Source organism: Diabrotica virgifera, chromosome 7, assembly GCF_917563875.1.
Source record: "Diabrotica virgifera virgifera chromosome 7, PGI_DIABVI_V3a".
Classification (NCBI taxonomy): Eukaryota; Metazoa; Arthropoda; class Insecta; order Coleoptera; family Chrysomelidae; genus Diabrotica; species Diabrotica virgifera.
In genome coordinates, this window is record NC_065449.1 from 151,195,968 (window position 1) to 151,218,427 (window position 22,460).

Sequence of the window (22,460 nt, forward strand, 5' to 3'; positions counted from 1 at the left end):
GCGCTTTAGCTATTTTCTTTGTACAGAAGTCCAGTGCACACAGCTGACATGTCCTTTCAAAAGTATCTGATGGTCCTTCTGCAGGCTAGGGCACTACAGGTCATATAAATCAATTTGCCGAAGCCTTGATACGTTGGAGTAATTTCGAGAGACCGTCGCAGAAGTTGTCATGATGCTCTTGAGGCTCTGGAATATATAGGCCACCGGACGACTGCAAAATCTGGTAAGGAGGTATAACGAAGCGTTCCGAAAGAATGAATCGTATAGAACTCCGCATATTATATATCTAAAGCAAATATTGACTTTCTCACACATGCTTGCTATACCACTGCTGGGAAGACAGATCTGGAATAAAACTTTCAACAATGTTATCTGGCTTGACATACTCAGCTACGACGCCATGGCCGTCAATAACCATATTACTCCATACTTCTGAGAGAACTTCACCAGCCTTCTGAAAGTTCTTTTCAAGGTAATGATCTTTTGTTCTCCCTTGTTCATCCAAATGGGTTCCATAAGAATCATGCGGAATTGTAAGTCCAGATAATTCCCGGCTGAAAGGCGCCATTCTTCTCTCAACGCGATTGAACGCGCTATACCAGGTGCATTTGTAAAGATAAATATTGCTCTTGATCATGCTTGACAAAGTTGTGTAAGGCATGTTGAATTCTTTTGAAGTATTGATACATGAGCTAAAATATTGAGTTTGTTAATAGAATAGTATAATGTTGTGATCACCCTGTACAAAATTTTGTAACAATAAACATATGTTTGAATATGTCAAATACTCTATTGCTAAGATCCAAGAAGAAATGTGCCTCCGATTCTTACATAGATTCGTAGATATTCAGTGCCAAAACAACAGAATAACTCCCACCACTTTATCAATACATTAGATAGTAGGTATAATAATATTAAACCTAAAAGCCCATATCGAAGACGGCAGACTGACCAATATTTCTAAGTGGAAACATCTGGTGGTGCATTCAAAACAAAAGATCTGAGAGTCCTTTTTTATCGTAGGCACTTAAAATAATTTACCATGTAAAGTGTAAAGTATCCCGTGTCACTACAGAAATTTGGGTGGGTTCATATAATATTAGAATGAGAAATGATTTTTTTTATCAGTCACACCAATGCCACTTTCGATTTTTGTGCGCATTTAACGAAAAAATAAATACATGTAACGCCACTTTTCAGTTGAGTTTCGGGCTTTTTTTTTAAAAAATAAATACACGTGATATTATTACTAGACCCCCTCCCCCTTGTGATGTTTCGTGATTTTTTATGGAATCCTCCCCCCCCCTCCTTTCGAGCCTCACGTGATTAATGGACAGCCTCTTATTAGAGCATATGAATAATTTTGAATTTGCTGTTAACATTACAATTTAATCTAAAACACTCAATTTAATCTAACATCAAAACTTTTGCATTCTAAAAAGGCAGAGTTAACGGTCGCCCTTCAACTTTTTGAAAAAACTCATACTAATCTTCGAGAAATGAGAAATTCGTTTTCCGAAACTTTAGCAGAAGCGGCAGGAATAGCAGAATAGTCGGGTATTATACCAGAATTTAAAAATAAATGGATAAAACGTTTAAAAAAAAAATTTTACGATGAGCTCAGATGCGATGAAAAAATAACTTATAGTAAAAAAGTTTTGAAGTTAATGTTTTAAATGTAAATTTAGATATAATATTGCAACAACTTACTACAATAGGTTTTTCGGATTAAGAGGCATGTATAATAGGTTTTCACGTCTATTCCCAAAAAATCGATTAACACTAAGGGCTGAAGACTTATTAAAGAAAGGCCAAATATTGCCCTTTACACATATTTTAGTAATTATACTGTAATTTGGTGCAACGGCGTAATCAGGATGATCCTAAGGGGGGTGTTTACAACTACTGGATGGTCTCTGGGGGTATGGAATAGTAATGGTGTTAAGCTCAAAGTACATCCAAATGGGGTGGGGTTATAACCCCCAACCCCCCTGGTTACGCCTATAATTGTGTGGTTATGTTTATAATAAGGGGGCCCACAAAAATTGTCGCAGGGGCCCCCAATCTTCAGCTACGCCACTGTTAACTTTTCTCGTTTGGGGGTAGCTTCCAAACATTTTCACATAGGTTCAGGGTTGGCTACCTTCGGTTAGGATTAAGGATTTTAAGGATAAAAATATAAATTTTCTGTATTTTCCCCGTATTTTCTGAAAGTCTTTATTTACTATTATATTTTTTGAAAATTCTATAAATCTATTTGAAAAAATTTGATAAATTTATTGATTATTTTAGTAGCTTTATTCCAGGGGTTATATAAAATAATCTGTAAAGATATTGGACTGTTTATTCCAGCTTTTATTAGTTCTAGATACAAATCCATATCTTTATGTTTATTTATGGGGCACTCAAAAATTATGTGTACCAATGTTCCCACAGTGCCGCATTCACATATCGGTGTTTCCGTTTTGCATATTTTGTGAAAATAACAAGGAGTTTTGCACTGTTCACTTCGTAAACGATTAATGTGAGTAATATTGTTCCTACCCAAATATCCACATTTGTTATACCAAGGTTTTATAGGGAAACTACTCTGCAGTCCACAATAGTCCGGATATTTATTTCTAATTTGGGAATACCAGTTATTGTAAAATTGAGTTGAGTCAAGACGTTCTTTTTTGTAACACAAAAGATATCTGAGCTGATGTTTTTTTTTATATCATATGGTACTCTTAATTCTCTCCCAATATTGGCCAAGCTATCTGCCACCTCGTTGCCTTTAATCCCCTGATGTCCCGGTATCCATTCTAATCCTATTGAAAATCCTATATTATTTTCATCTACCAATAGTTTTTTGTCATTATAGTTACATAATCCATTTGGTCCCATTTGTGGCTAGATATTTTGGATAAGGCACTTTTTGAATCTACAAAGCTCACTACTTTCATTATTTCCATTTCAATACATACTGAGATGGCTTTGTATACCGCTATTATTTCAGTTGTGCAGATTTGTGTGTAGTTATGGAGTCTTGACGAATATTTATAATTAATGCATGGAATGTAAATTCCAAATCCCGATTGATTTGTTTGTGGGTCTATAGATCCATCTGTATATACGTGAGTATGATTATTATATATTCCAACATATTTAGCTATGAACCTTTCGTTCGATTCAATTTCATATTTTTCAAATTCTAGACTTTTAATTGTAATGGGATGTAGAAGAGTTTTTCTTTCTACCTCATATATAGGATTAATTTTATATCTAATTTTGTTTTTTGTTTTTTAAGTATATTTGTATATGCTAGTGAATAGTCTGGTATGACTTTGTTCCTCCAGAATCTTATGTTTGCGTTTATTGCTTCGTTTAGCTTATTTAGACTTTTTGCTATGATATTGTTTTGTTCAGGCATTTGTTTGAGTATATATTTATGTGCTAGTATTTCCCTTCTAAATTTTAATGTTGTTACTGAACATTCTGCTTGCAATATTAAGATTGGTGTAGAACGTAGACAACCCGTTACAATTCTCAAGGCAGCATTTTGTACTTGTTCCAACCTCATCATCAAACTTTTACTGCAGAGGTTTAAAAGATTTGCTGCAAAATCTAAATGAGATCTAACTATTCCTTTGTATAAACTCAAAAGGATGTTCGGGTCAGCTCCCCATTTTGTACCACAAATTGCTCTCATGACATTTATTCCTTTGTTTGCTTAAGTTATCATGCCATTTATTTGAATTGTCATATTCAAATTGCACTGTAAATGAAATCCCAGATACTTTATTTCATTTTTCCATGGAATTTCCATATTTTGATATATCAAATGTGGGATGTGGGAAGTTATAATCCTGAGTTCTTTTTCTAAATATTATTGCTTTTGATTTGTGTGCTGAAATTTTAAAGTTGTGTTTCTCAATCTACTCCTGAAAATTTATTATATGGGTATTTAAGGAATTAATTAAGGAAAGAACGTCGCATGCCTGGCACGTATAGTGTGGATTACATCCCGTGCAGTGTGCAGTGCATAAGATTTTATGTAAAATGTATATTGCTGAGCCGATGCCTTGCCCATGCCGAACACTTGCCTTGCGTTATAATGAGAATCAGCCTTAATCGTCTTTAGGGGCCAAACGAAAGGCGAAAACAACTTTTTTGAACTTATACTTCCTTAGGCGCGATTGAGAGTGAATGTAAATGTGCGCGAATTCATCAAAATTGTTAGTGCCACGCGCAGACACATTATGCGTTAGCTCTGATTGGGTATTTCAATGACATGTCAAAAATTATCTAGTATGTCGGCTGTAGTTAGAGAATGTGTTGTCATTTTTATTATTATATGGTTATGTTCGTTAAGTTGTGTTTTAAAAGTTGTGAGAAGAGAGACAAAAGTAAGTTTATAATTGTACTGACTTTATTTTGGTAGCAATTATTATCAGAGAGAAAAGTAGTGACTTTGTCAATATAGACCAAACTCTTTATATTGACAAAGTCACTACTTTTCTCTCTGATAATAATTTCGTGTCACTCCCAGAAGATCCCTCCAAAAAAATTCATTAACAAACTCAAAGATAACCTCAAACTATTTACCGAATTTTTTTCTGAACAATTTGCACCTTACTATAAAATACCTAGTAATCCTTTAACACCAAGACTGTACGGTTTACCTAAGATACCTACATAAAGAGGGGATCCCCATTCGTCCAGTTGTTAGCTTCATAAGCACTCCTGTTTCAATTCTTTCAAAATTCATACTCAATCTCATTAACACCTTGACCAATTTCACCCCTCGCTTCTCTGCCAAAAACACAAGTCATTTTGTCAACAATCTCCAACAAATCCGACTTCGTCCTAACATTACCATCCTATCTTTTGATGTTAGCAATCTTTTTACTTCAGTCCCAAAACAAGAAACTATTAATCTGGTATACTCTCTCCTAAGAGCAAGTTCCATCACCACTTCTACTAATGATTCAATTATTCAATTATTACAATTTTTTCTAGCTCAAGACTTCTTTGTATTCAACAATAAATATTATAGACAACCTGATGGTTTAGCCATGGGTAGTTGCCTATCTCTTTCTTTTAGCTGACATTTTTATGGATCATTTGGAATCTGTACATATAATGAAAAATCCTGAAATTCTCCATTGGTATCGTTATGTCGATGATTGTTTTTTGATCATCTCAGGTAACTCAGATACAGCTGATTTATTACTTTCTAAAATTAACCAAATCCACCCCAATATTAAATTTACCATGGAATTAGAATCATCCCAATCAATTAATTTTCTTGACCTCACTATTATCAGATTAAATGACCACTTCGATTTTAGTATCTTTAAAAAGCCGACACAGACTGACCATGTCATACCATTATCCTCTAACCACCCAATGTCACATAAACTTGCCGCCTTTCACAGTTACATACACCGCCTTGAAACCATTCCCTTATCACAAATCAATTACAATAAACAATTAAACATACTTCGCCAAATAGCTTTTAATAAGGGTTACGATCCACATATCATAGACAAGCTCATTCATAAAAGACAGCTTAAAGTCTTACGACATGCTGCGTTTCCTAGGGATTCGGCAACTAAACCTACTTATGCTTCCATACACTTTCACCAAGATAGGCTATCTGTTGATATTTCGAATATTATCAAAAGATCAGTAGACAACATCCAAATCTCTTTTAAAATATTCAACAATTTAGGACAATCTCTATCTAATTCCAAAGATAGTATCCATTATATGAATCGTAGTGGTGTCTATAGACTACAATGTCCTGACTGTGACGCTATTTACATACGAAGAACTTGTAGGTCACTTGCTTCTCGCTTTCTCGAACACACCAAAAGAGAGAACACCTTTACCTTCTCTCGACATCTAAAACATAAAAATCATACTTTGTATATTCCAGATGATGTCGCTCTACTTCACAACATCCCACAGAAAGACTTCCTAAAACTAGACTTGTACGAGGACCTAGAAATAATCAAAGAAAAACAAAAAAGTCCGAATTGTGTCAACCGACATGTCTCGTTCAATCGGGACTTCCAACCACTCCATCGACAACTTTTTTCTTAACACATTTACAATACTACTTTTCACCCTCGCTTACACTGCTTTGTTCATATTCACAGTATAATACATCTGGTACTAGCCACAATATTTCTTTTTCATCTTCAGCCATCGAATCACTTTTATCTATCCATAACCTATATATAAATTATTGACATCATCATCCACATACATCCTCATTAAATAAATTTTCATCTACATACAACCTATCATCATATTTCTACATAGGACTGTTCTCACCCTACCTTCTCAATCTGTCATTACCAACTTAACACTAATCTATAACAATATCAATCTTAATTTTCTTTCTGGGTCCCGTTCCTGTTCTTCTCTCATTATTTTCCCTCACAGACACTCCATACCCCCAGTTCCTACTATCATCATTTCACGACGGTTTTGGTTTCTGGACCCTTAGAGATCCGGGCAGCCTGCAGGGGCTTTAAGAAGTGGTCGCCTAAGTTTGAGCTTGTACTGTCTTAACGATGCATCTTCCTATATTATTTAAGACATTTTACACATCAGTTTCCCCCATTGTGATTTCCTTTTAAAACTTATATAAATACTAACAACTGTAATTAATCTGTGTAATGAGGTTTGCCTACCTCCACTGACAGTATACGTAAACACAATATTTAATTACAAAATTCTAGTTTGATGAATTTTAAATGACAATTTTCACAATGGAGTGTGTTGTTACATAATTTCTAGTTTTAACATCTATACACCATAGTCTTTAAATATGACAGGTTAATTTTTCAACTTCCTGTGGAACTGTCATTTCTGTCCTGTCAACGTTCGGTGGTCTACATCCAACTCTTTGTCACTGTCACTTGCTGCCTGTCTTCCACCATGTAATCAAGTCACACTAGAGCTCAGATATTACCTGGGGCATTTTGAGAATATTTAAAACATCCATGCTTTATTTGGCATTTTAAACCGATGTTTCCTTAACGGATCATGTTTATAGGGCTTTGGCCCTGATATTTTTGTAAAACTATATTTTGGTGGTTAGGATGTATAAACTTTACGTGAGTATAACCGACAGCTTTTTTAACCGAAGTCAAAATTTAAATCTTTGCATTGTTTTATCTGGTTATATTCATTTTAGGTAAGCACTGATGATGACTGGTAAACCAGTCGAAAACTAGTTATGTATTTGTGATGTAGCCCTTTTTAGGGATTTTAAATATACCTTTTATACAGGATTTGCTGTTTTTTGTATTACATGGTATACAGCCAACAGCAGGAAAACTTTTTATTGTGGATTTTTATACTTATAAATATAAAATGTATAAAAAAAAAACTTGCATTGGGGAATGAACCCGCGTATTATAGGGCTGCTAAGCGTTTTCCCATACTGCCACCTACACGTATCTGTCATACGGGAATATACACCAACTGAACGTTTAGGTACACGATAAACTTTTTGACAGTTGCTTATTACTTATATGAATTTAATCAAATTAGTTTAATTTTTGTGGAATTAAAATATTAAAATACAACAAAACATAGAGTAAGAAAACAATATATTATTTGAAGATTGGAAGAAATTTTGTTCGTAATCAAATTAAAGCATTACCTACAAATAGCTAAGTACCTACATTATTCTTTTACAGTTTCCAAATAGGTATGTAGATAATTTTTTATTACAATACTAAGAGCAAAAAGAATGTGTGTGTACTTTGTACGCATGTAAGAAGTTATTTTTCTATTATATGACTTCAACGAAATTAATATACTTTAAACAGTTTATTTATATTTTATTTAAATAAAAAACTAATTTTAATACTTACTACTTCTTAATTTTTTTTTATTAAAACAGTGCTAAAAATTAAAATATTAAAAGAATAAAACACACACAAACAAACACATTAAAAAATGCCACAAATGATTTCTGAACAATGTAGGAAAAAATTTTAACTAAATACGTATTTTCTGAAAAAAAAATTATATAATAAACTTACAATCATAAAATGTATAAAAAAAAAATAAAAAAATAAAAGTTTCCATTGGGGGTCGAACGCGCTTATCAGCGCAGTTAGTATTGAAATTCATTCACCTTAAACTTTTACCCACGGAGACCATGTGTCATCATGTGCGAAGATCAACTAACCAAACGGATTAAACTTTTGACGGTTCTGAATTTAACCAAATATATTGATTTTGAATTGAAATTATTTAGAATGGAAAGAAATATTAGAATACAACAAAACATAGAGTAAGAAAACAATATATTAGGTGAATATTGATAGAAATTTTGATGGTAATCAAATTATGTAAATCAAAGCATTACATACTATTTTAGTAGATTCTTTTTAAATTTTCCAAATAGGTAGGTCCTACCTATGAAATTTTTTATTAGGATACTGAAACATTTACAATTATTACGTACCTGCCGCTTTTAAAAACTATTTAAAAAGTCACTACAATATTATAAACTTGCATTTTTCTCTGCCATCACAACAATAAAAACTAACATACACAACATTAATTTGTTTATCCAAAATCTCCATATTGAACAATTATTGACAGATGATTTTAACACCCAATCAGATCCCGTATAACGTTTGTACTATACTGTCTGTGTGCGCATGCGCGCAGAAATATGAAATTTTACTCTCAATTGCGCCTAAAGAAGTATAACCATTGATTAATAACTACATTGGAATATTTATAATCAATGGTATAACTTCAAAAAGAATGTGTGTGTACTTTGTACGCACGTTAGAAGTTATGCCTACTTCTATCAAAATGGTGTAGAAAGTCTGACGTTTTTTAGATTTTCTACGATTCCTCAAGGGAAAAGAAATTGCTGGGATGCACCAGTTCATCACAAAATAACGGCATACCATCAATTATCGAGAATTTACCATTTTTAATGATTTTAAAATTTGACGAAAATACAGCAGAAGCTCGAACGGCTATTATTTATAGCCCATGAAAAAATTATAGTATAAATTTTTTGTCGAAAAACGACGTTTTTTTAGAGTTTATGCGATTTCTCACGAGAAAAGCAATTGCGGGGACGACGCTTCAGTTTCAGTTAATAAAAATGACGTATTAACGTAATTTTTAATTTCTCGTATTATTACACATGTTTTTTCCTTTGATATATATTTTAAATTATGTTCTGTTGTGATTGATATCATTATTTTTCGAATTTAACATTGTATGCAAGTTCCCAATTATAAACATAAGAATAGTATGTAAGTTCATGTCTTAAATAATTTATCCAAGTCCCCCGCCGCATAAGGAACAGATAGCAGCAGGCGGAATGATAATTGGCTCTGGTGGCTGTTGTGGCGGTGGAGTTGTAGTGTATATTGGATTAACTTGACTAAAATCATTGTTTATATGTGAGAATACATTAGGGCCATGATCTGTATGTGAGGATGGGTTAGCAGCATTATTTATTTGTGGCAATCGATTAAATCGATTAGGACCATTATTTACTTTTGGAACTGCATTAGGTCTATTACTTGATGATATCAAGTATAGTATATTGTATCTAAAATAAAACAAAAAATCAAATTAAAAAGCAAGACACAAAAAAATTTAGTTAGTTTTATCCGGGTACCATAACCGGCAGGCAATTAGAAAAACAGGTTACTAAATTATTACGAACATAGTTTCAGAAGTAAGGTGAGATATAAGTGTAATAAAGTGCGCCAAAATAATTTATATAAGAAAAAATACGCCTTTTCAGTAATTAATACGATTTTGAAAAAACAATTTTTCGCCTAGTTTAGTTGCGGTCAAAGTTCGCCACTTTTTTTATTTAATTCACAGGAACTCCTATATATAAAATTCTCCTGTAACAGTGTTACATACTCCTCATAGGCGAGCGGCAGCAACCCCTAAAATTACGTTATACCGACCACGAAAATCAACTTGAATGGTTCCTTATGTTTGAACCTGCGAGGTCGCTGAATCTGAATATAAAATTTATTTTTATTTAGAATTGATGGAACATGTTCAAAAATCAAATTTCATGAAAAAAAAAATGCGAAAAATCACTTTTGTTGATTTTTCAACTTTACTTCACTGTATCTTTGGTCGCTGTGAATATTTCCTCTTGAAAATTTAACTGTGTCATCCTTGAAGCATTTAGATAACAACGAGCTTTCTACGAAATATTTATACAAATTATAAGAGGAGTTGTTAATTTTTAAACATCTTGTCATCAGATTTCGTTAGTTTCATGTTTACTTAAAAAAGTTAAGTGACATACTTTTTAGCCTATAATTTTAACCAACGCAGCAATAAAACAGAATTCATGAAAAAGTTCTCGGAAAATTTTAAGTCAAAATATGCAATAGAAAAAAAGTTATGTTGTTACGTTCCAAATTTGAAGTAGGAAGTCCCACCTCTATTTTCATAAGTTTAAACATTTTTTGATATGTTTAATTTGTTTGCCTATTTTGATTATAATTGACATTATAATCAAGGTGGCAAAAATGAAACCTTAGTAGTTTTTAAATAGGGGTAATGCCTATCAAACTTTTCTGAAGTTAAGGGAAAATGTCCACTTTTGTGAAGAAACTAATTTAGATCGTTATTCCTAGAAATATCTTGGAATATTTAGGATCACAAAATTTAAATGTTTGAATTTCGGTATTATTCGGTGACCTCCGTGTGTCCAGTGTGTCAGACGTTCGGGACCACAACGGACAAGAACGTGGGCCTAGATTCCGTGCACTGTAGATATCTACAGTCGCTTTCTGTCGATGGCAATTGTCATGAAAATATTTGAATTTTTAGTTTTAATTCAAATATTTTCTTGTTTTACTAAGTGTCACTTCAGCATCAATTAGAGTATAACGTAGCAAAACTAGAAAATAATTCAATTAAAGCTAAAAATTCAAATATTTTCATGACAATTGACATCGATAGAAGGCGACTATAGATATCTACAGTGCACGGAATCCAGAAGGTGATTTTGGGTTTGACGGTTGCACCTGAAAGTTCGTGCTAGTTTAAAAACGGCATTCTGTTTTTTTGCTGCTGTTCCATGTGGGATCTGGTCTGGTACAAACTGTGTGGATGTGCAAGGGGGATTTGCCGCCTTCGTGGAAGGATTTTTGGAAATATCCACAACTTCGTTAAAAGCGGATTTAGCGTGCACGTGCCTATCCCAAAGTCGCATCTAAATCAAGAAATTAGCCTTTAATCACGAGTCCAATTTGGAATATTTTAAACCCCTAACCTGGCTAAAAAGGGTGAGTGTTAGAACATTTCGTTTTTTTTAATTAATTAAAAAAGTTGTAGTTATATTTTTATCCCATCTCTAGAAAGAATATTTTCATAAGTTGCCATACATTCAAAGTTTTTTTTTTTTATTTTTTTTTCTCTGATTCTGGCATTGGTTTAGAACTAGAACCTTTAGCCACGTAATTGTATAACTTATCACTAAGTCAGGGGAGTAATGTGTAGTGTGTGTGTTGAGTAAGTGTCTTGTTACTTTGCAAAGTCGACGTCATTGTCTTTGCAAAGAGACGCTAATTGTTTCCGAACGTCTGCGGTCCCTCCAAACATTCAAAGTTGTTGCAAAGTTTTTTTTACTTTTACCAGTTTTTATCTTAATTATCGTCAAAAGGCAGATAAACAAATTGTTAAAATCTATATCTTTATTTCCAAATAATTATTTTAATCATGTATGGTAATTAGTGTTTTCTTGCTTCAGAGTTCTTTTTTGCTCCTGTCAGGCTGTAATTTCCAACTTGTTCAACATTTTAATACAAGTCTATGTACACCGGTACATCGTGTTTTTGGAGTCACTATCTACTTAAGTCGCAGTTGATTTACGAATGGTACTTTCAGATTGGAGCCACACTGTCCTATAACTAGGAAGTAACGCGGTGAAGTATATCTATTTGCATGAAAATTCGAGGTATGGATCGATATTTATTCTTGACGGAAGATTGAGAGCCCGTCTATTTTTGTTATGGGATACCTATATAGTTTTTTATTACATTATTGGCGGATTTTTTTGTCATTTTAAAATTTATACATAATTTAGAATGTACTTATAGTCCAGGGCGCATCTGTTTTGAGATGGACGTTGAGAGGTGACTCAAATTTTTTTGCAGAAATTGCTTGAAAATGAATAAAGTAATAATATTTGAGTTATCCTCCCTCTCAAAAAGGTCCGGAACATTGTTTAAATAATCAAAATGTCAAAAATTGAAAGAAAAATTCGATTTTTTTCTTCGTTTTTTGATTATAACTTTAACAGTGTTCACTTCTGAGAAAAGTTGTACGGACATAAAAGTTGCATAATTAAATTTCCTACAATATATATTGGTTAAAAATTTAAAAAATAGTTACCATAGTCTCAAAATAGCAATAATTGCGAAAAAAACATACAAAAACAAGTATTCGCATTTTACGTTTTTCCATCATTTATGATACAGTAAAACAATACTGTAAATTTCATTAAGATCGGTTCAATAGATTTTGCAAAATAAAATTTTGAAATCCAGCTTTCGCACAAAAAATTCATTTTTTCAAAACGTTACAGCACTGAAAATAAAGCAGAGAGCAAGTTGAAATTTTTTTTGCTTATAGAAGTGTACTGTACCTTTCATTTGCAATTTTCAAAATTAAAATCGATTAATTACCACGGCGTCAGAAAATTTTTGAAATAAACAATAATTTTTGGTGCTACGCGCAGGACAGCGGTGTTCGATTCACACAAGTTGATTTCCAACAAAAATTTCTTCTAATCTTTATCTAATATATTATTTTCTTACTCTATATTTTGTTGTATTTTAATATTTTAATTTTACAAAAATCAAACTAATTTTATAATTGTTTGTGAAATATTGTTTAAACAATTGCATATGTTTAAAAATAATAAACTTTTATTATTTAAGTTAAAATATATGAACAAAGAAAGTTTTTGCTAATAAAAGTGTTATTTCAAAGGATAGAGTATGTGTTTTTATTTTGCAATAAACAAATTTATTTATATATATCCAAATGTAATAAAAATTAAAATGTATCAATCATTATCAAAGGTCATTGGAATGCCCACTCACAGCAAACTATCCGCTGTCCTGCGCGTAGCACTAATAATTAATGTTTATTTAAAAAAATTCCTGACGCCGTGGTGTTAATCGATTTTAATTTTGCAAAATTGCAAATGAAAGGTACAGTACACTTCTATACGCAAAAAAAATTTCAACTTGCTATCTGCTTTATTTTCAGTCCTGTAACATTTTGAAAAAATGAATTTTTTTTACAAAAGCTGGATTGCAAAATTTATTTTGCAAAATCTATTAAACCGATCTTAATGAAATTTACAGTATTTTCTTACTATGTCATGAAGTTTTTTAGGGTGAAATATGAAGGTCCTAAGTGTAGCATAAATGGTTGAAAAACGTAAAATGCGAATACTTGTTTTTGTACGTTTTTTTCACAAATATTTCTATTTTGCAACAAGGATGAGTATTTTTTAAATTTTTAGTCAATTCTATATTATATTAAATTTAATTAGGCACCTTTTATGTCAGTACAACTTTTCTCGGAAATGAATACTTTTAAAGTTATAATCAAAAAACCAAGAAAAAATTCGAATTTTTCCTTAATTTTTTGACATTTTGATTATTTAAACAATGTTCCGGACCTTTTTGAGAGGGAGGATAACTCAAATATTATTATTTGATTTATTTTCAGGCAATTTCTGCAAAAAAATTTGAGTCACCTCTCAACGTCCAAATGTACTAATATTTTTACAGATGCGCCCTGGTCTATTAAAGATTAATTGTGGTTTATTATGTTTAATAGTTACACATACTAGTTTAATATTTACACTTACTGTATTTTTGTAAACTGCGTCTAAGGGGGGTTAAACGTTGGAAATAGATTCACTTTCTTTGTTTATTTTATTTTCTGCGCACGCACTAGAGCTCTCGTGGTGTCCTATTTGGGTTAATTTTTTTTTGTTGGTATTGAACCACACACCCCTTAGCGTCCGGTACTTTTGATACGTCTTACCTTTTACCGTGCAATTAAATAGAAATAACATGTGAATTTTTGTTAGGCAAGTAGAAGCCGCATTTTTATATTTCTTTTTTATTAAGCCTATGGTAAAGTTAAATAAAATAATTGTAATATGTAATTGTTTTCAAATATCTTGGGAATATATTTATTAAAATTGAATAATTGCTAATCTCAGATAATTTCATTTATTTTTTATTTATTCAGGTTGTATACTATACTTAGTATTTTGGTAGTAAACCTATTGGTAAGTTGGTGGTTTATTAAATAGTAACGTAGGGAAGGCTGTGGGCCAATTTACCTGGCGCCCCTTATATAACTTCAGATTATTTTTTTATTTTGTGGACCGCACGACCATCTCCACTGTTTTGTCTATAGTGATGAGCGAGACTGGTCTTGGTCTTGGTCTTGCAGCAAGACCAAGACCAAGACCGCCTTTTGGTTGCAAGACCAAGACCAAGACCAAGCTTGCAAGAACAAGACCAAGACCAAGACCGAACCTTGCAAGACCACGCAAGACCAAGACCAACCTGCAAGACTCTTGCACTTTTTTGAGAAAAATTGGTTTTTATTATTTAACTTTATTTTTTTAGTTCAATAATATATACTGACATTGTAAGAAACCTTAAACAATATTGAATTTTTAAAATACATAATATTTTGGTTATATTTTTAAGTCGTTTTGATTAAGTCAAACGGTTTGCATTTTCTCAACCTTCAAAGTGTCCAGAAGGCAAGTTTTCAAACGGCGACGGTTCAAGGACAATTGAAATTACTTGTAAGACAAAAAAATGTAATTATAGATAGGGTAATCCATTAAAAAAAAATGCAATTAAAAACGGTTTTTATGTACCAGTAGTTTTCGCTTTTTTGTCTAATAAAAATACTGACACTTATTTCAATTCTTTTCGCATATTCGAGGAAAAATGTACGTCGTTAAATTTAAAATGAATACAAAAAATATCATAATAGATTTTGAAAAGGGATTCACAATGCTGTGAAAGTATTCTGGCCTGAATAAAAAATAACTGGTTGTCGATTGTAATGTGTCAAGCTGTGTGTGCATTTTCTCAACCTTCAAAGTGTCCAGAAGGCAAGTTTTCAAACGGCGACAGTTCAAGGACAATTGAAATTACTTGTAAGACAAAAAAAATGTAATTATAGATAGGGTAATCCATTTAAAAAAATGCAATTAAAAACAGTTTTTATGTACCAGTAGTTTTCGCTTTTTTGTCTAATAAAAATACTGACACTTATTTCAATTCTTTTCGCATAATCGAGGAAAAATGTACGTCGTTAAATTTAAAATGAATACAAAAAATATCATAATAGATTTTGTAAAGGGATTCACAATGTTGTGAAAGTATTCTGGCCTGAATAAAAAATAACTGGTTGTCGATTGTAACGTGTCAAGCTTGGTATCGCAAAATCCAAAGCTTAGGTTCAGTTTCTGAATATAATGACAAAAATTCCGATACTGGGAAATTTTTTAAATTATTTTTTTGATTAATTTTATACAATCAACCAAAGTTTGAAGTTGAATTATTTGTGAAAATCCCGGATGACAAACGCGTAAAGAATTTTACTGATTTCATAGTTGAAAACTATTTGGAAGAATCTAGGTTTTCCCCAGAAAGAGCCAGTAGTACAAATAGTATGTGCCGCACTTGAAATGCATGCGCATCATTTCAGTGTGTTTTAAATTCTAGTTTTTACTACCCACATCCGAATATTTTCAACTTTTTAAATGCCATAATGGGTATTCAATCCAAAAATATGTGAAAATAAAAAGTGCAAATAACTCGTGTTACGAGAGCAATGTAGTTTAAATAAAATTAAAGAACTGCAAGATAACAAATTACAGAATTAAGCGTTTATAACTCCCCATTAGGTTTAGTTATTATGTTATAGTATTAGGTCTATAAATAGGTATGGTAAATATGTACGTATTTACTAAAAAGTATGTTTTAGTTAGTTTATAAAAAAAGTTAATTATATTAAATAATGATTAAATAGAGTAAAAAATATTTGATTTTTTTGTTCTCTTAAAAAAATTTAATTTATGTTCTTAAATTTGACCCTCGTACGATAAATACTACAGTGTTCGAGTGAAAGGAGCAGGTCATTATCTGTTAACAACTATAAACCGTTTATCCCTTTTCGTAAAATCCGTGAATTGAAGGTCCCCGACCATTTGTGGCACCTTTAAGAAGCTCTTTTTCTTTAACATCTTATTAAAATACAGGGGCAATAAACAATAATCCAGACTCAAGACGTGGTCTGAAGGCAGGCGGCAGGTATCGACAGCATGCAAAACACAACGTGACACAACCGAAGGCCGGCAATTGCAACAAGGGTTGTAAATGCAGGTTTTTCCTGCTGATAAACATTACCATTATAAAAATATACTCTAATCTCTTTATATAGAGGGAAATAATTAGGTCATTAGGTGAATGTATAATGTTAAAATTGGTATGCGTTTGAAACTACATTCTACATTCTGTTAAAATTTTAAAGCAAAAAATACAGTTTCATTCTTCACATCTTTATTTATTTCAATGTATATTTTATTCGAAATTGTTTGGTTCAAATTATTACTACCAAAAAAGCAAGACCAGCAAGACTCTTGCAGCAAGACCAAGAACAAGACCGGCTAGTGCCAGACCAAGACCAAGACCAAGACTAGCCTGGTCTTGGTCTTGTTCTTGTTTTGCTCATCACTATTTGTCTAGCCGCGAGCCATTCCCAGACTGTCACCGTGTAGTAATTTTCTCTCGGGGTTTTATTTTGCTCCCATTAATAAAGTAAACTGTACCTGTGTTTTAATATTTTTACTGATATCTTGTTTTTATTTAAATAATTGCTCCTTTTGGTTGATACATTTTTCTGAATTTTGAACTTTTGCAAGATGGTGCGAAAACTTGTACCCAACTACTTAAGGACAGAGGAACTGGAATATGAACTCAAAATTCGTGGGGTATCTACTGGCACTGTTGAGTCTATGAGGTCTAGTCTGTCTGATGCACTTAGTCGTGAGGCAGCAAATGAAAGCTTTAGATATCCTGAGCACCCATTCACCTTTGCACAGGACAAAACGGCAATCCAGACTAAACTTCCGGAGCTGACTACGGCTGTTGGAAAGTTCGCCGGACCTCCTACTTGTGCTGAGTCCTTGAGATTGCGGACACAGATTAACCATGTTTTGGGGAGGATCGATCTTATGGTATTGCCAATAGGTGATGATGCCGATGCAGCCCAGGTTGTTAAGTCAGACTTTCTGGCTGAGATTTTGAAGTTGTCACAAGATTTACATGATAAGCAGCATCCAACCGGATCTGGCTCGGTACCAGCAGCGCTCGATGTGATTTCGGTCTTGAATCAGTCTTTTCAGGCAGGGGCAGGTCAAGCTCATGCTTCTTCTCCTGGAGCGGTGCCACAGGCTGTTAATCCTGTTCTTTCAGGGTCTGTCTCTAGTTCCTCAGGGATGATACTTCCTCATAAGTGGGGAATAGAAAAGTTTTCAGGTTCTGCTAGGGGTATGTCTATTTCTGCATTTTTTGAGATGGTGAATGAATTGAGTCTCTCTCGTCACGTACCAGATAGTATACTTTTAGAATCAGGTATAGATTTATTTTCGGATAAAGCCTATCAGTTATATAAAGATGTTCGTCTACGTGTAGCGAGTTGGGCTGAATTAGTTGAAGAGTTCCGTTAGGGAGTACCTGTCAGCTCACCATAGTGAAGCGCTTTTTGAAGAGCTTCGGAGGAGAACTCAGCATTCGTCTGATACTATAGGAGTCGACTTAGCAATAATGAATAGTTACTTTAATCGCTTGCGTTGTCATGTTCCAGAGGAAGTTAAATTGTCAATAGTTATTAAGAATTTGCACCCGTTCTATCAGGATAGATTACGTGATCCGTTGCCATCTACGTTGGAGGAACTTCGTGTTCTATGTCGCAGTCTGGAGGAGAGACGTGATTGTATTAGGAACTATGTTGAACCGAATGGTAGGAAAATGAATACTTTGGAAAAGGACCTAGCTTATATCAGTGTGGATGCTGAAAGTTGTAGCAGTGTTGGTGAGGGTTCTATTGCTTCATCCGAATCGGAGTTCTCTAGAGGAAGATTTAGGACTTTAGTCTGTTATCGTTGTAATCAGCCAGGTCATAAGGCAGTAGGATGTTTAATGAAGAAGGGGGCTATTCACTGTTTTAAGTGTAAGAAAGAAGGGTTTACAGTCAGAACTTGTCCTTCGTGTAACTCGGGAAACGGAAGGAAGCGCACCTAACTGGTCGAAGAGGTGTTGCCGACGTTGACTCGACCAACTTACGTCCTATTTTAGACTTTATTTTACATCATTCCGAAGGAGATGAACGTCCATATTTGAGAGTTAGTGTCTTAGGAAAGGAAATTTTGGGATTATTGGATTCTGGTGCTTCAAGGACCATAGTAGGAAGAACTGGTTGGAAATTTTTACAAAACAGATGTGTGAAGCGTTGGGAGAATGTTTAGTACCTTTCATGGTTAGAGATCGCCTGCGTGTTTTGCCAGTATTAGTTATTTTGGACGTACCACATATTCTGATTTTAGGATCTGATTTTTGGCGAGTCATGGGTATCGTTCCTGACTTGAGGCATAACGCATGGTATTTTTCGGATGCTCCAGTAATGGTAGGTGCAGTGGATCATCTCCGAGGTCAAACTATTTTGACGCATGCAGAGAAGTCGTGATTGGATGAAGTTATTAATAGAAATCGTGAACTAATGGGCACTTCTCTTGGTTGTACAGATGTCACTGAGTATGTGATTGTTTGTAAATCTTCACCCATAAAACAACGTTACTACCCTGTATCCCCAGTAATCCAGAGCCATATTGATAAGGAACTAGAAGATATGTTGGCGAAAGGGGTAGTGGAACGATCGAATAGTGCTTGGTCGTCGCCGATTCTATTGGTAAAGAAGAAGGTTCCAGAAGGTGAAGCACCAAAATGGAGGTTCTGTGTAGACTATCGAAAGCTTAATGCCGTAACAGAGAGGGATGGCTACCCATTACCGTACATCTCTAATATCTTGAATAAATTTAAGAACGCGCATTATCTTTCCAACATAGACATTAAGTCGGCGTATTGGCAGGTACCTGTTGCTAAGGCTTCCAGGCCTTATACTGCTTTTACGGTTCCTGGTCGAGGTCTTTTTCAGTTTTGTAGGATGCCTTTTGGATTACATATTGCCCCGGCTACATGGCAGAGGTTGATAGATCGTGTCCTCGGTCCGGAGTTGAAACCCTATGTCTTTACTTACTTGGATGACGTGGTCATCGTGACAGAGCCTTTTGAAGAAGATGTAAGAATCTTAGAGGAAGTGTTTAGACGCTTGAGAGAAGCTAAGCTAACCGGAACTTAAGTATTTGGGTCATGTGGTTGATAGGAATGGACTACATGTTGATGGTGATAAGGTCAAGGCTATGCTACGCATCCCATCACCCACATCTGTTAAGGAAGTCCGTAGCATCATAGGCACATTTTCCTGGTATCGAAGGTTTATTCCTTCCTTTGCGACACTACTAGCTCCAATTACAGCGATATTGAAGAAAGGAAGAAAATTCAATTGGACCCCGGATTGTGAAGAATCTTTTCAGAGAATAAAAGAATGTCTAGTTTCCGCCCCGATACTTAATTGTCCTGACTACAATTTGCCTTTTGTTGTCCAATGTGATGCCTCAGGATATGGAGTGGGTGCCCTGTTATTGCAACCACTCCCGGATGGTGACAAAGTTTAGTTTCCTGAGTAGATCATTAACGCGTCAAGAGAGAAATTTTTCCACGACGGAACGGGAATGTTTAGCTGTGTTATGGGCAGTCGAAAAACTGCGTCCTTACCTGGAGGGTGTGCCATTTACGGTCGTGACTGATCATGCATCTCTCGTATGGCTCCAAAATTTGAAGGATCCTACTGGAAGATTAGCTCGATGGGCGGTAAGGTTGCAACAATATGACTTTAAGATTGTGCATCGTAAAGGAAAACGACATGTTGTCCCGGATTTGTTATCTCGGTCAGTTCCTGTGCTTGATATGATCGAAGAGGTTGTACCGCCTCCTAGTGGTGATAGTTGGTATGATAAACTTTGTAGAGAAATCGAGTCTAATTCGTTGAAGTATCCTCAGTGGAGAATGTCTGGTGGCAAGCTGTATAAATATATCCGTCCCAGTCATGGATTTTTGGTCGAGGAAGTGGACAATTGGAAGGAGGTCGTTCCTAAGGGTCAGCGATTGGAAGTGCTGAAGTCGTGTCATGATAGCCCTTTAGCAGGTCATATGGGGATCCTGAAAACTTATAAGCGTATTAACGAGAAGTACTTTTGGCCGAAATTGCGGAGTGATGTGTCTCGTTACGTTGGACGTTGCTCATTTTGTGCCATGCATAAGGTGGAACAAGGTAAGCCCAAGGGCTTCATGACTCCTCAACCTAAGGCTACTCAACCATGGGAGATAGTAGCAACCGATCTTATGGGACCTTTTCCAAGATCAACCCAAGGCTATAAGTTTATCTTAGTTGTAATGGACGTGTTTAGTAAATTTTCTTTGGTATTTCCGTTGCGATCCTCAACAGCCGTGCATGTCGTTAAGAAAATAGAAGAAGAAGTTTTCCTCGTATTTGGAGTTCCACGTCTGTTACTATGTGATAATGGTGTCCAGTATACTTCGGGTATTTTCTAGAAATTGATGGAAACCTATGGTGTCTCAGTTCGTTATAATGCGTTGTATCATCCACAGTGCAATCCATCTGAACGATATAACCGAACCCTTAAAACAATGATGGCAACTTATATAGCTGACAACCATAGGAAATGGGACGAAAATTTGGCCAAACTAGCATGTGCTACCCGCACTGCATACCACGAGTCGACTGGTCAAGATCCCTACTTCATAAATTTCGGTCGGAAGATGGTAGTGGATGGACGAGATTTTTCACGGAAGGACAAACTCGGAGACCCGGAGGACGAAGTAACTAGAGTGAGATATGATCGATCACGTGGACTCCAGGAGTTGTTTGCTGATGTTAGAAAACGTTTAGATAAAGCTTCGGCTAAGTGTGAGAAGACTTATAATCTACGGAGACGTCCAGAGGAATTTCAGCCTCATCAGTTAGTGTGGCGGAGAAATTTTGTGTTGTCAGATACCGCTAATTATTTCACGAAAAAGTTAGCTCCTAGGTGGGTAGGACCTTACTTCGTGAAGAAGAAAGTTTCCACCAGGACATATAGTTTAGAGGATGAAAATGGCAAGGATCAAGGTATTTGGAATGTTAAGGGTTTAAGCGTTAGTAACCCGAACGATGATCCCGATAGGATTTAGATCGGAGTAAACGGACTAGCAAAAGTTTTGTCTGGTCTAAGTAGACTTATAAAGTTAGTGTTCTGAAGTAGGTTGTATTTTTTTTTGTTGTGTCCGTGAAGGATGACTAAGTATTGGCTGTGATCGGTTGTTTGAATGTATTTGGTTGATCAACCGATTCGTTTTTTTTTTAGGTGTTAGGTAGCCAATACGAAGTTGTAGGGTAGTAGTAGCCGTAATTTCTTTTGATTTATGGGTTTGAATGTCATTTAGGTTTGGTCAGAAATATGTTGTCTTCGAGACTATGGCGTTGAGATTTGTTTGGATGTTAATAAGCCATTCTATTAAGTTAGGATTTTCTCGAAGCCACATAATTATGTTTTGGTGAAACTTGTTTGATAATAGCTTAGCTTTTGGATGATTCACTATTTCGTTGTATACGGATTTAAATTCTGAAAGACCTATTTCATTTTTACCAGTGAACAATTGGGATTAGACTACTGTTTCGATAGATGTTTCTCGCAGTATCAGTAAGAGTGGAATGGTGGAGAATTTCTTATGGACTCATGTTAGTACGAGGTTAAGTGAAGTACTAGCGATGACCCAGAGCTAAGATGACGCGAATAAGGGTAACATCCAGTAACCGACCTAAACAGTGCTGTCGGATTGACGTTAGAATTTGAAACTGTTCTACTTGATCTCGTACGTGGAGAGATGACTGTTGTGTGGAAGTGGAGTAAGTGTTGTAAGTAAGTTTCTGTGTTGTGCTTGTGGTTTGAGATTGGTATGCTTTCGCTGTCCAAGTACTTGCGCTTGGTGAGGATGGAGTGAATGGTGATTGTGTTGCGGACTTCTCTTGGAGGTTAGGTAGTGTGTCGCTAGCACGAGGGAAAATTTTCTTCGTCTAGTTTTTCCTCGTAAATTTTCCTCTGGGAAAAGGGGGTGCTGTTACGTTCTAAATTTGAAGTAGGAAGTCCCACCTCTATTTTCATAAGTTTAAACATTTCTTGATATGTTAAATCGGTTGCCTATTTTGATTAT

At 34.6% G+C, this 22,460-nt stretch overlaps 1 protein-coding gene across 2 annotated transcripts in view; it reads right to left on the minus strand.

The window, feature by feature from the left end:
* Nucleotides 1-22,460, minus strand: part of LOC114330100 (uncharacterized) — a 314,241-nt gene that overhangs the window by 90,405 nt on the left and 201,376 nt on the right. Inside the window, exon 4 of one of the 2 annotated variants that reach the window (XM_028279415.2) lies at nucleotides 9,143-9,592. The exons of the other annotated variant lie outside the window; for it this stretch is intronic. The gene's annotated coding sequence lies outside the window, so the exon portion shown is untranslated. Of the gene's footprint in view, nucleotides 1-9,142; nucleotides 9,593-22,460 lie in introns of those variants that run through there. 2 annotated transcript variants of the gene reach the window in all.